Below are 227 nucleotides of genomic sequence, written 5' to 3'. Positions count from 1 at the left end.
ATCACACCGCTTCTCCCTCTGCCCCCCCCCTCAGTCTAGCGTCCCACACCCCCGCGAGCAACATTCAGAGACATCAAACACAGTTAACTACATTAGTGTGATATCAAAGAATCTGTCTGTATCGGTTTATCACGTATTAGGTTAATCTTGTTAATTGGACGTCACTCTGTGTGATACTGAATGTGGACGAGAAATGGTGTGTGGAGGAAAAGGTTGGGGGCGTGTTT

This window comes from Penaeus monodon, chromosome 29 (genome assembly GCF_015228065.2).
Source record: "Penaeus monodon isolate SGIC_2016 chromosome 29, NSTDA_Pmon_1, whole genome shotgun sequence".
Taxonomy (NCBI): domain Eukaryota; kingdom Metazoa; phylum Arthropoda; class Malacostraca; order Decapoda; family Penaeidae; genus Penaeus; species Penaeus monodon.
Note: the sequence above shows the minus strand (reverse complement) of the source record.